Raw genomic sequence first — 13,333 nt, forward strand, 5'->3', positions numbered from 1 at the left:
AAAAATATAAAAATATAAAAAAATACAAAAAGATAAAATATAAATAAAATAAAAAATATATAAAATTTTTGTCACAAAGTAACATGGAATCATAAACAATTTATCTAATTATAAAAGGAAAATATGAGAGTAACTTAAAATAAAAGATGTAAAGTATAAAAAAAAATAATTAGAAAGAAAATAGAAAATATGATAATAAAAAATAAAATAAAATGAAAATAATAATTAATAATAAAAAATGGACAATTGCATTAGCATAGTATGTACATATATATTGCATCATGCATATCATTGCATATGAATATTTATGTTTTCGAGTTTAATCCCCGATGATGGGATCTTCCGAGGATCTTGCGAAGGCGGGTATTTCTTGAAAAGTTTCCTAGGTGAAAAGATGTCCTCGGATCCCACTAGTATGATGGGAGGTCTCGAGAAGCATATTTAATAAAAGGCTTTTGCCTGAATTAGGTTCATTATGCATGAAAATGATATTTTAAAAGAAAACATACGATGACTTCGATGATGGGATTTATTCGTCGAATTTACGAACGCGAATTTCTCAGATAATTCCTTAGGTGAGAGAACACACCGGGTCCCACCAGTATGATGGGCGGATCTGAGAGAATGTTCTCGATAAAAAGTTATTCGTCCGATATATTTTTATCCCACGCCATGCATTTCATCTTGCCTCACATTTGCATTCCATTTTAGGTTAAATAGGAGATAAAATAAGAGAATAATAACTAAGAAAATATAGTGAAATTAAAAATTAAAACATAATAGGATAATCTAAAAATGGTACCGTTCATGGAACGGGAGTCCTAGGGGTGCTAATCCTTCCTTGAGCGTAACCGTACTCCCGAACTTAGATCTAAAAAAAATGTAGACCAGTTTAAGGTTCTTTTCGATGGGCTTAAAATTAATTTAAAGCTTTATCGATTAGAATCGAGTCAATAGGTGGCCAATCGCACCTAGAAAAAAAGATCGGTGGCGACTCCTAGTTTTTAGAGTTTTCACTCGCGTCTGGCGATCGGGTTTCCGGACCTGCACTTTACGACAGTGTCTGACTCCTTTTTTTTATTGTAAATTCATTTGGGTTGTTTTGGTGTATTTAGATAAGTTAGTAATTAGTTACATATTCGTTCAAGCCATAAGCTTGTGAGATTGAGTGTGTAAAACTCTCATTGGTTGTAAGAATCAGTGTGAAATATTCAATGTTGGAAGTATTTGTTGGGTTTGTATAACATGAGATCTCACATTTTAAAAGATTGGTAGAAACTATTAATTCTTTTAATTTAATGAATTTGGATTTAAAAATTCTTGACAAGCATTGTCGAGGCAATGGATGTCGTTTGGGATCAACAAGTTAAAGTTTTATATCCAAAATTTATGTTGTCAAAAATAAAGTATTTTTGTTGGTATTATAAACCATGTGAAATTTTAATTAGCAAATGAAAGTTTCAGCATGCAAAAGAAACTGCTTTTTTATTTTTTAGTTCATCCAAATCTCTTGGAGGGTTATTCTTCTTTATCAATTATGAACACCATATGATACGAAATAATGAGAAGTGCTAGAATTTTGAGGAGAAGAAAACCCAATCATCTCTTCCTGTCAAAGTATTTAAGTTTAATTTTTCTAATATATTGTGATTATTTTTTAAAACAAATAAATCTCCTGTTAAACAATAACTTGCTGTTCAGTTAAAGGGCTAACTTAACAAAATCTTGTAAAAGAGACAGAGGTTGGGGCACGCTACTGAATTTCCTTTGGTTGGTTTTACAAGTCCTTTTAGCATAGCAAATAAGTAAGAGACATGCGATACGCGTTGGTTTTCATAAACAAACATGCTGTAATCGGGCGAGAGTAGACAGAAAGGAGCTTTGTTGATTTCATCTAGATTGACTATCTGCATATACAATCTACGACTATGATGTCCATCAATTTTCTTCTTTCGTTCGAGATTTAGACTAAATCTGTCCAGACTTAGTCAACAATTTGGCGTAACAACCACGACTAGGGTGGCCATTTTGTGGACATTTATACATATATATCAAGCTAAATATATGCATAACTTGAGTCCATCAAACCAGGGGCTTGTGAGCAACGATGGTTCGCTGGGCAGAAGCAAGAACATGTCTCCCTTTACCGCAGCACTAAATTCAAGATTACTGCCAAGGGAACGTCAGGTTTTTCTTTCTACTTCTTTGTTTTTTCTCGAAAAGTAACCAAGTTGTTCTTTTGGCTGGCAAGCAGAATTTATTAATAGTAAACAACAATAACTTTTCGTCAGGGTCCATTAGTCTTTAAGAATATTTATTTGAAGTCGCTATTCCAATAACATTATATATCTCTACTATTTAGTTGTCAGCCAACACTCTTTAAAATTATAAATTTAGTAGAAATTTACAACGTTAGAGTTCAATAATTCAATTTAAAAATTCGTGAAATTTGCAATCGGAAACCATTAAATGAAAATTAAATATGAAAACATATATGTATACATGAAATTTAGTATTGTTCGTTTTTTATTTACATGATGGTTCCTTTTATATCAGAAAAGAAGGAAGTTGAAAAAGCAGGGCACCAGTATGATGAGGGGGTTGACAGCACAGATGGAAGAGGTTACTTCGGAACAAGAAAGGAGGAAAGAGGAGCAAAGACAGCTAAAAGACAAACTTAAAGCCATAGAAGCTAAATGTGACCAACTCCGCTAAGGGACCGCCATCGTAATACAGCAGAGTGCCAGCACCCAAATCCGGCTCGCTCTCATGTTTCAAATCTTAAGAGCAAGAGAAAATAGAGACTTTACCAAAGCAGCCCAACTTGCATAATCTCTTCGGTACTTTTCTTCATAATCTTAAGGAAGAATGAACTCATGACTTAATGAAACACAACTGTTTTTTTTTTTTTTTCTTTTTCCTTTCAAAACTTTGATGGCTAATTCATATTACCTTTCATTCTTTTCATCTCCTCTTTGTAGTGAACTCATAATGAAACAGAAGGCATAGTTGGGAGTATTTGGCGGTGGCTTGCTTGATCAAGCATTGCTTCATTCCAGAATTTCAGCTAAATTTCTTTGTTTTATTATCAATTTTTGCACTTTCTTATTGGATTTTAGCCATCGTAGATTGTGGTAGTGATTTATAGTTTATACAAATATATGTTGAAACAATAATCATTGTGTAAAATTATAATAATATAAATAATGGGTATTTCTATATGCATTTTTCTTATTATCTTTTCTGGTGTTTAAGTGGAAGTATTTGTATCGTATATTGAAACAATAAACTGTACTTAAAGTATAATAATACAAATATATATATATATATATATATATATAATGAGAGATCTACTATGCACTATAATAAAAAAAGAGCTGATTCTGTTCTTTTAATGAGCAGAAAAACAAATCTAGCAGAAAACATTATAATGAGGATTATATACAAGTAAGGGCAGCTCAATATCTTTAAAGGCCTAAAGCATTTAAATATTTAAATGAGACCCTTTTTATTGAAATTAAAAAAAAATTAACGTTAATTGGAGATCATTTAAAACATATTACGTTCATTGAAAATACGAAAAATAATTGAGAATTATTAATATTATGGGAATTGAGAAGTAATAAAAAAAAGATTTATTAGGTGCATAATAAAATTATAGGACCTATAAAATTGTGGGGTCTGAAACAAGGGCTACAGTGACTTTATGCTAAAGTCGGCCTTATATACAAGTTGAAAAAGAACCCTACTACTAAAATAATTACAGAAAAGCTCTATCTTTGTTCAGTAATTACAATTAACTCATATGCTTACAAATATCAACACATCCCCTCAAGATGAGCATGTATATATATTTTCAATACTTATCTTGCCAAGTAAGGTATGGAGTTGAGCTAGTTGCAGTGCTTTTGTAAAAAATATTTGCAAGCTGCAATTGTGTGGGAACATAGTTTGGAACCATTTTTCCATTCAATACCTTTTCTTTTATGAAATAGTAATCTAATTCAATATGCTTTATCCTCTCGTGGAAGATTGGGTTACTACATATGTGCAAAGTCGATTGACTGCCACAAAATAACTCTACTGCTTTAGCACTTTTTATGCCAAAGTCTTTAAACAAATATAAAAAACACATAATATTTCACAACAAGTGGAAGCCATTGCTCTGTATTTTGCCTTTATTGAGTTTTTGGCCACCACAGTCTATTGGTTTGATTTCCAACTTATAAGAGAAATACCAAGAAATATGCCAAAGCTTGTGATAGATTTTCTAGTATCTTGACAACTGGCTAGTCATTATTAGAATAAGTTTTAATGCCAAATTTGCATTTGAAGATAATAGTATACCTTGGGCTATTGTACCCTTAAGATTACTTAAAACCCTATGTGCAACTTGCATATGAACAATGGATGGCTTATCTATGAACTAAGACAAGCCTAGCACTATAAACATAATATTTAGTCTGGTAATAGACTTACCATCCAATTATTTGTAGCTGGTTGAGTTTTCTATCAAGGGATTATCACTACACCTAGACATTTTTTTACTGTAATCAATTGGAGTTAGTGCTAGCTCAAAACCAAGAAACCCATATTCACCAAGTGAATCCAATGTGTAATTCCTTTAGCAAACTAATATGCCCTTCACTGATCTAGCAATCATCTCCAAGCCTAAGAAATATTTAAGATTTCCCAAATCCTTTAGCTTGAAATTGAATCCAAGTGTTATTTAACTTCATATGGAAGTTTTACAAAGGAGCTAGTTGCCAATATGTCATCAACATAACCCAAACGAGCTAAAAGTTGTTGCTAGTAATTCTGGTAAATAATGAGTAATCTAAATTTGATTGAGCAAAACCAAATTGAAGTAGTAAATTTGTAAGCTTTCAATTCTTTTAGCTTTGAAATGACAAAATTCAATGATCTAATTATTCTTGTGAGCTTAAAAGAAATGTTTCTGAAATGGAAGAACTTTCCTTCAAAAGGTTTTAAAGCTATTTGTGAAAAATACAATCATTTGAATGCTTCAAAAACAAGTTTGAGCAAAGAAAAATTGACTTCTGTAAGCGAGGTAAGGATTCCCTGAAAGATAGAAAACTATATTTTTTCTTTGCAATAGGAAGGAATCAACTTGTTAAGAAGAGAAGCATCAATTCTAAAAAAACTGAAGGTTACTAGATTGGAAGGATCGATCTCTCAAGAAGTGAAAGGTTGATTCCTATAAAGGCAGAAGTATAAAGAAGAGGGATTGGACAGAAAGAACCGACTTCTCAAGTCTCCAATGATCTATTCCTTAAGGCAAAATGAAGAAAGGTCATAACATTATAAACAAGTTAAAGGGGGAGAATTTGAGCGAAAAACCAAAATTTGAAATTTTAAAGTAGTGTTCTAAGGTCATAAAGAGCATCAGGATTAATGTTGAAAAACAAGGAGAATCAACTACTCAATGGAGCAATGGTTGATTCCTAAAAAACAAAAAGCATCAAGATCGATGCTCAAGCATGAACAATCGACTTGTGAAAAGTAGAATGATCGATTCCTTGGAAACAAAATGTCCCAAGGTATGGAAGAGTTTACTGCTCAAATGGGCAATGATCGATTCTTGACTACCGACAGACATGATTCAAGTGGCCTCAATGTTTTGAATTTTTGAATCCCCTTTCTTTTTAATGGGTAGATTTTAAGAGAGGCTATAAATACCATCAAGAACTCCATTTCAACCACAAGAGAGAATAAAAAAAAGAGAGAAAAAAGCTTCATCCCAAGAGGAGAGATAAGCTTTAGTTCTCAAGTTCATATCTTTCTCACTTTATAAATCCTTTTAAAAACAGAGCATTAGCCTCGAGCTTAAATACTTTGATATTTCTTCATTCTCTTGTACTTGAAGCCCCTCGATTTGCCTAGCTAGAAGCACCACACTTTGTAATCCATTCTTGAAAAGTTATACCTCCTTGAAAAGGTAGATAGGTTATACTTAAGCCTTGAGAAAATAAGCTTGGTTATACCTCAATTGCAAAAGGTAGATAAGTTGTGCTTTAACCTTGAAAAGGTAATGACTTGTTGATAGGTTTGTTTGATCCTAAAATGGCAATTGGCTATACAGGTTATTCTTGATCTTAGTTGAGAAAAGTAGCATCTTTAGTGGATTCAAACTCCTTATGATGCCAAAGGAAAAGACATAGGCATTGTAAGGCCAAACCTCTATGAAAGTCATGTCAAGTGTTATCTTTCTTTTTTCCTCATTTTTACTTGCCTTAATTATCTTTGCTTGCATTTATATTCTTGGTTGATCTTGTTTAGTGCTTAAAGTTTTAAGCTTTAATTGATATTAAGGGAAAGGTGAAATCTTTTGTTTAAAATCCAATTCACCTCTCTTCGCCATGTATCGCAAGCTTATTTATCTAACAAATTTCACTGTTGACAAGCTTGTTTCAAGCCATAGAGTGATTGTTGCAAATTACACATAGGTTTAGAATATGTGTTGCATGCACCTTAAAGCTCATATGTCAAGACTAAAACCCAAGAAGCCATAACTTGTGGAAAGCTATCAATAAGAGTAACCCACTTAACTTAAGCAAGCCTCTAAACAAATAAATCTAATTACTCAAAATTCATCATAGGACTCATCACCATGGTGTTAGGTATAAGCCTTGCAGCCAACCAGATTGCTCAAGGTTTATATCCTTAATCATGCAATAGGAAACTCATAACAAGTGATCAAAGGTTTTCCTTCATCAATAAGCAATTGTACATAGGCTTATTAGATGAAGTTTGAGGAATTGACATGCCTTGCAAGGGAATTGTAAATTGTTACAATTATGAGATCCATATGCGTCAAAGTATAATTCCTAAATTAATCCTAGTCGATGTATCATTGAGACTGGATATTAATTATGCTTATAGATGAGCACATTTAATGTTCTTTACTTGTGAAGTAAACAACCGATCTCATAGGTTGAAGTATGAAGATACTTTGAATTAGAATGTGGGTACTTGTTTTTGGAACAAGTTCACTGAACATGAATTGCCATGAAGATTCAATTTGATATGTCACTCAAGTGTCTATGGAATATTTACTCATGTGACAATCGTGCAAGTGATCCTCAGACTTAAGATGCCAGGTTATCTTGTACGAGGATTGATATACGTTGATATCATCCCTCTAGGTCCTAACTAAAGATGCACACACAGGATGCTGTTGGGTATAGCATGAAACATATGAAGGCAAATAAGTGGTCAAGAGAGGATTCACCATTCTAAGAGATTAAGGAGATGTGTCTTGATTGATCTTGCCTTGAATTAGCTTAATGAAGTCTTTGGCCAAAGCAAGATGGATTTTAGAAAAGAAGTTTTCCATAATCCATGATAGCTAATTAGTGGTTGCAAGAACTAATATAGAAACATCAAGGAGTAGACACTACACCATGCTCTTAAGATTTCTAAGACACTTGGTGAAGGGATTGAATTGCATTAAATGACTGATCATTGAAAGGTTAAGTCAAACTGTCTTAACTCTTCTAACATTTAGGTGGCCGAGTTGGATTGCTAAATCCCGCTCTTGGTCTATGAACTTTAGATAGTTAATTTGATTAATGATAAATTCAAAGTAGTTTGAATTTATCTAATCCAAAGTTTAAGCATTATATCTTAAGTTTATTCGAAGTCGCTATTCTAATAACATTACATATCTCTACTATTTAGTTTTGAGCCAACACTCTTTAAAATTATAAATTTAGTAAAGACAAACTTAAAGCCATAGGAGCTAAATGTGACCAACTCCGCAAAGAGACTCACTCTCATGTTTCAAATCTTAAAAGCAAGAGAAAATAGTGACTTTACCAAAAAAGCTTAACTTGAACAATCTCATCGGTACTTCTCTTTATAATCTTAAGTAAGAATGAACTCATGACTTAATGAAACAAGACTATTCTTTTTCTTTTTGCTTTCAAAACTTTGATAGCTAAATCATATTACTTGTCATTCTTTTCATCTCTTCTCTTTGTAGTGAACTCATAATGAAACAGAAGGCATAGTTGGGAGTCTTTGGCAGTGATTGGCTCGATCAAGCATTGCTTCATTCTAGAGTTGCAGCTGAATTTCTTTGTTTTATTCTTAATTTTTGCACTTTCTTATTAAATTTTAGCCATCGTAGATTGTGGTAGTAATTTATAGTTTAAACAAATATATATTGAAACAATAATCATTATGTAAAATTATAATAATACAAATAGTGGGCTTTTCTATATCCTTTTTTAATGAGCAGAAAAACAAATCTAGCAGAAAACATTATAATGAGGTTTATATACAAACTAAAAAAGAACCCTACTACTAATATAATTACAAGAATAACCCAACCACTAATCAATAATTACAAATAACTCAAATGCTTACAAATATCAACACATCCCCTCAAGATGAGCATGTATATATATTTTCAATACTCATATTGCCAAGTAAGTTATGGAGTTGAGCTGGTTGTAGTGCTTTTGTAAAAAATATTTGCAAGGTGCAATTGTGTGGGAACATAGTTTGTAACCATTTTGCTATTCAAAACCTTTTCTTTTATGAAATGGCAATCTAATTCAGTATGCTTTGTCTTCTCGTGGAAGATTGGGTTCCTACATATGTGCAAAGTCGACTGATTGTTGCAAAAGAACTCTACTATTTTAGCATTTTTTATGCCAAAGTCTTTAAACAGATATAAAAACCACATAATTTTCACAACAGGTGGAAGCCATTGCTCTATATTTTGCATCTATGGAGCTTTTGGCCGCCATAGTTTGTTGCTTTGATTTCTAACTTATAAGAGGAATACCAAGAAATATGCCAAAGCTTGTGATAGATTTTCTAGTATCTTGACAATTAACCCAATCATTATCAGAATAAGCCCTTAATGTCAAATCTGCATTTGAAGATAATAGTATACTTTGGCTTATTGTACCCTTAAAATACCTTAAAACCTTATGTGGAACTTGCATATGAACAATGGATGGCTTATCTATAAACTAAGACAAGACTAGCACTATAAACATAATATTTAGCATGGTAATAGACTTACCAACCAATTATCCATAGCTAGATAAGTTCTATCAAGGGATCATCATTCCATCTGGAAATTTTTTTACTATAATCAATTCGATTTTAGCCCATCATAGATTGTGGTAGTAATTTATAGTTTATACAAATATATATTGAAATAATAATCATTACGTAAAATTATAATAATACAAATAGTAGGTATTTCTATATGTTTTTTTTTATTATCTTTTCTAGTGTTTAGGTGGAAGTATTTGTATCATATATTGAAACAATAAACTTGTCACGACCCAAATTCTGGGCCATGACCGGGGCATGGGCCCAATGGATGTAGCCCACTAAGCCCAAGCGAACCTATTTACATGACCTGTCCATTATTCCATTAAAGTTACTAAAGTCACATTTCATAATTTCGAATCAAGATAATGCTAACCATTGCCAACTCGTGGTGGCATTACCAATCAAATATACATGTATTATCTAAAACATATGTCTTAATAATTTACATTGGGTTTGTCTATTCACAACAAAAAGAGTACTCGACTTCTAGCGGAGAGACTCAGGCAAAAGTACAACTATTGAATGTCGAGACACCTACCAAGAGTCGAATCTACGAAGACACCTTGATCTAGTTACCGACTGCCTCCTGATCTGAAAACATGAAGTTGAAAACGATGAGTACAAACTTAGTGAGTGAACATAAGAAGGGAACAAGTAAACGAGAAGGAAAGTTTAAAGAAATTGTGATGCATTTGTTTCAAAAACAATGCAATTGATTTAATTTCTTACTAAAACCCCTCCCTTCAAACTTTGATTAATAACCTCATAGTGTTGCAAAAGCCCATGATCAATCCATAAAGTTAAATGGGTAAAAAATATGTCAAAATCAAGCAAGGTAGGAAGTTTCTCACTGCAGCGAGATTTAGGAGGCCAAAACAGAAAGTTTCTCGCTGCAGCAAGAAATAGTGTTAGTTTGCATGTATTTCAGTTTTTCTATCATATCTCCCAATAAATAAGTCCAATTGATCTTATTTTTCATCCATTAGAAAGATAAGAGGTAGGGCTACAACTTTTATGTTTACCACTTTTTCGAATTAGGACGGGAAGGTGGTCGAAATCTTCATCGAAGTGAAAGTACTACACTAGAACTCAAGAGTTGCTCGCTGCAGCGAGTTTCTAACGGCCAAAATAGAATGTTTCTCGCTGCAGCGAGAATACTTTCTCTTTGCACCGAGAAGCAGGGCACCTAAATGTAAAAAGGACCTCCTTTGCACTAAAAATCCATTTGGTGCTGCAATAAAAACTAATTTGCAAGAAAAGGGAAAATTCTCAAGATTCATCATGCCAATTTCAACATGCCATACAATCACATTTTACAATCACAGACATTCTATCACATGTCTATAGATATAATCATATATAACACCTACACCACCCCACCTTCTTCAGCTCTTGTGCACTCCCTGCATGCACAAGGCAATACCACCATATGTGCACTCCCTACTCGCTCATTTCAATGTCATCATGTGTGCACTCCCTACTCGCACACCTTATTATCATGATACAACATCATTTATCATTGCACAACATACATTCAAATATGTATACCAACACAATATAAGAGCACATGAATTCATCCTCTTTACACATTTTACACCTTTTACAACATCAAAGCACTTATTAAGGGCTTGTTCCCAAGCACCCATTTTTAATGAAAAGTTGGATAAAATCATGCAAATAATTCATCTAAACACAATTCTATTTTCTAAAATAATTTTGAAATGCAAGTTCACTCACCGGTATTGTTGAACCTTTAATCGACTCTAACCTCTACTAATGGTTCAAATGGGGCTGTGGGGCTTCGTTGGAACCTATCACACATAAAAACATCACAACCAATCCAATTTACATAAATATCACTTCAAAAGCTAGTTTCTAATTCAAGTTCTACTAGTCATTTCTAATTGGCTTCCAACTATATCAAATGGCTATTCCTTGCACTACTCTAATCACACTAAAAATGAATAAATAACCTCAATAATAAAACAGCTCATAATCCCAATTACTAGCCATTATCAACAACTTAAAACCAAGCCCAGTTCATCACTCACTTTAGGGTTTCTTCGTAGCTGAATTCTCTTCCAATAGCTTCCAAACAAATGTGGAAAGTCTCTCTCTCTCTCTCTTTCTCTCTCTAAAATGCCCAACTAGTGAGAGAAAGTATTAGAGTAAGGCTTTTCAAGGGTTTTAAAGAGAGTGAAAAAGCACAAAGGTTCTATGAAAGGGTGCACAAAAGCATGAAAATTAGAGCTAGTTTGAGAAAGGTTATGGAGGTTTCATATCAAGCTTTCATGAAGGATGAAAGCAATGTGAGATGAGAGGAAGGAGAAGAAGAAGAAGAAGCTGCTAGAGAATGAAGAAGCTACTGGAAGAAAAATATATTTATAGCTCAAGCTTATCCAACTCCACTTAAATTACGAAAATACCCTCAGCTAGTTAGCTAGTTCTCCTCTAACCCTTTGTGCAATCTTTTTACTCTTTTGACACCAAGACAAGGTCCATAATAGTCTAAAAGTACTCGAGTTCAAAAAAACTTAAATTTTTTACTTGGGGTGTAAAATGACCATTTTACCCTTGTTGTGAAAGTTTTTGTCACTTCCAGTTTTCTTCGTGTTTTCATCATTATACATCATTCATTCGGTCCTTATGCCCACTTAGACCTTAAAATATTAGAAAACCTTCTTCTGGAAGCTTATTAGAGGAAATGATGAAATTACCCTTAGTCTATGTTATCGCGTCTACTTTTAATTACGAGTCTATAGAGGTCGAGGTCTCACATTCTCCCCCACTTAAAGAAATTCGGTCCCCGAATTTAAATTTAACTATAAGGTAACTTACCTCTATGCATCAAAGAGGTGGGATACTTTGTCCGTATTTCCTCCTTAGCCTCCCATGTTACCTCCTCATTGGTTTGATTTCGCCATAACACTTTCACTGAGGCTACATTTTTTGAACGAAGCTTTTTGACTTGCCGATCAAGGATAGCTACTGGTTGCTCCTCATAGGTCAAATCATCATTCAGCTAGATGGTTTCATACTGTATTACATGAGATGGATCTGGGTTATATTTCCTAAGCATTGACACATGGAATACGGGGTGAATATTCGAGAGGTTTGGTGGTAGCACCAAACGATAAGCCACTACTCCAACCCTTTCTAAGATCTCGAAGGGCCCTATATATCAAGGACTTAATTTTCCTTTCTTGCCGAACCTCATTACCCCTTTTGTTGGTGAGACCTTTAAAAATACATGATCCCCCACTTGAAACTCCAAGTCTCTCCGTCAATTATCAGCATATGATTTTTGTCTACTTTGTACTAATAACATCCTTTATCAAATCATGTGTATTTTCTCGGTGGCATCCCGCACCAACTCAGACCCCAAGAGTTTCCTTTCTCCCACCTCTAGCCATCCAATAGGTGACCTGAACCTCCGTCCATATAATGCTTCAAATGGTGCCATCTGGATGCTAGCTTGGAAACTGTTGTTGTAGGCAAACTCTACTAAGGGTAGATATCGATCCCACTTGACCCCAAGGTCTATTACACAGGCCCTAAACATATCTTCCAATATCTGTATCGTCCGTTTCGATTGCCCATCCGTCTGAGGGTGGAAAGCTGTGCTAAAATCCAACTTAGTGCCCAATGCTTCCTGTAGCTTTTCCTAGAACCTATTGGTGAATTGTGCCCCCCGGTCGGATACTATAGAAACAGGAATGCCATGCAGCCGTATTATCTCGTTTACATAAAGCTAGGTGTACTGGGTGGCCCCGTATGTAGTTTTAACTTGAAGGAAGTAAGCTGATTTCGTTAACTGATCTACTATGACCCAGATCGAGTCATAACCCCACTAGTCCGAGGCAAACCCATTACAAAGTCCATTGCAATATGCCTCCCACTTCGATTCGGGCAACGGTAATGGCTGTAGTAGCCTTGCAAGCCTTTGATGCTCGGCCTTAACCTGTTGACAAACCAGGCTTTTGGAGACGAACTCATCTACATCTTTCTTGAGTCCTTCCCACCAATACACCTCCTTCAAATCTTGATACATCTTTATAGCCCCTGGATGTACCACATAGGCTACATGTGCGCTTGCTCCAATATTTCTCTCCTCAATCCATCACTAGCGGGCACATAAAGTCTAGCTCCATACCTCAACACTCCATCTGTGCCTTTAGTAAAGATTTTCCCTTTCCTTCCTTAAGGGTCCTCTAAGGCCTTAGCTACGAACTCATCT

General features: G+C 34.2%; 1 long non-coding RNA gene across 1 annotated transcript; it reads left to right on the top strand.

The window, feature by feature from the left end:
- LOC18507222 lies at positions 2,098–3,181 on the top strand. The gene is made up of 3 exons (XR_001928696.1): positions 2,098–2,187; positions 2,557–2,840; positions 2,982–3,181. It is a non-coding gene; the product is annotated as an uncharacterized LOC18507222 (long non-coding RNA).

This window comes from Theobroma cacao, chromosome 7 (assembly GCF_000208745.1).
Source record: "Theobroma cacao cultivar B97-61/B2 chromosome 7, Criollo_cocoa_genome_V2, whole genome shotgun sequence".
Taxonomy (NCBI): Eukaryota; Viridiplantae; Streptophyta; class Magnoliopsida; order Malvales; family Malvaceae; genus Theobroma; species Theobroma cacao.